General features: G+C 56.8%; 1 pseudogene; it reads right to left on the bottom strand.

The window, feature by feature from the left end:
• Positions 1-265: 265 nt before the first annotated feature.
• Positions 266-1,788, bottom strand: part of LOC105517334 — a 10,157-nt pseudogene continuing 8,634 nt past the window's right edge.

The following is a 1,788-nucleotide window of genomic DNA, read 5'->3' on the forward strand; positions in this document are numbered from 1 at the left end:
GCAGTGCTGAGACTGGAACTCAGTCTTTGACCCCCAAATCTGTAAGAGAAACCTCCTGAAGATTTCTCCTGCAGGAAGCTGATGTCACAGAGGAGGCTTGAGCGAAAAGTGATGCTGGGCTCTTGTGTCTGCCTGAACTGTGTGGATGTGGGTGGGGGCGGCCGGGAGAGGAACTTCAGGCAGGTAAACATGGGACAGGGGCCTCTGGGAGACAAGAGGCTACTAGAGGAAGTGGGCCGATTCTTGTGAGGGTGACTAATACTCACTACCATGAGTCAGCGGAGGCCTGGGAAGCATCCTCATCCTCCTCCCAGGGCAATGTCCCAACCCTGGGGAAAGCCCGAGCAGTGCTCCCTACCCCTGAAATGGGCTCAGCTGCCTGAAAGGAAGCTTCCTGTGAGGCTCTGGCAAAACGCTGTCCATCCCATTCTCCCAGCCCTGCAAGGAGCTCCCCAACCTGGCAGCGACCTGAACCCCCACTGCCCTCCTCAGCTCTGCCCAGGCTAGAAGAAGAGGGGCCCAAGGAAACAGGAAATGGGGACCAATGGAGCAAGGAGGAGTGAGTTTCTCCAGTGCCAGGGCTGAGAGTCAGGCTCACCTCCAGGGGTCCTGGGCTATGAGGGGCTGCAGGAGGTTGGCAGGCTCACCAAGAACCAGAGGTGACTTTCCTCTTCTCAGTTCTTTGTTCCCCAGACAGCCCTTTGTCTGCATTGACTTGGACTCCCAGGAATGTGCTGGTCCGCCCTGGGTAGATCACCTGGCTGGGCCTGTGGCTTCCATCTCTGAAGGAAGACTGCATGCACCAGGGTTTCCTCTTGGCTCTCCCATTGCTCCGTACAGCCACAGGTACCCCTTAAGGGAGGTGGCACTATCCTCTTAGGAGAGGGGAGGAGCCTGAAGCTCAGGAAAGTTACATAACTCACACAGAGAAGGGGAGCTGGGGCTTGAACCCCTGTCTCTGCCTCCATGCCCCTCCCCTGGCCTTCCTTCCGCACTTCAGTGGCTCTCGTGTGCAGATGGTTCTCTTTGCTTTAAGGGCTCTCCTCTGCTCCAGAAAAAAACCGGTGATGCTCTTGGTCCTCCCTTGACCCCCTTCTCATGGGGACCCAACCTCAAGAGCAAGCAGGACTCTGTTTCCCAGGGCTGGGGAACGTCCAGCTGCCTTGCAAGTGGGCTTCTTCCCTGCAGAGTAGCTCAACTGGCTGCTTGAAGTGTTACTGACACATCATTATCCAAGGACCCTGGGGCACCAAGATGTGAACTCCCAGCCTAGGCTGCCTCATGCAGGGATTCCCGCAGTTCCGGGCACCTGAGTGGTACTCACGGAGACTGAGGCTGGGGTAGCCTGTTTCCAGGGCTGACTGCTGCTTGCTCCCTAGCATGTGGCTCCTAGAAACAGCAGCTCTCCAATGGGGGCTGGGGCCTCAGTGGCTGCATCTAGCTGCTCCGGTGGCCTTGACCCCTGCCCGAGTGTGTGTGTGGCGGGTGACAAATGGGGGGAAGAAGCTGTGCTCACATATTTTCTTGACAGCAGAAAACATCAAAAGGGGTCTCAATCCTTAAATAATAACAGCCCAGCCGGGCACAGTGGCTCACACCTGTAATCCCAGCACTTTGGGAGGCTGAGGCGGGCAGATCATGAGGTCAGGAAATGGAGACCATCCTGGCTAACACAGTGAAACCCCGTCTCTACTAAAAATACAAAAAATTAGCCAGGCCTGGTGGTAGGCGCCTGTAGTCCCAGCTACTCGGGAGGCTGAGGAAGGAGAATGGCATGAACCCGGGAGG

The sequence above is a fragment of the Colobus angolensis genome, unplaced genomic scaffold, assembly GCF_000951035.1.
Source record: "Colobus angolensis palliatus isolate OR3802 unplaced genomic scaffold, Cang.pa_1.0 Scaffold3, whole genome shotgun sequence".
Taxonomy (NCBI): domain Eukaryota; kingdom Metazoa; phylum Chordata; class Mammalia; order Primates; family Cercopithecidae; genus Colobus; species Colobus angolensis.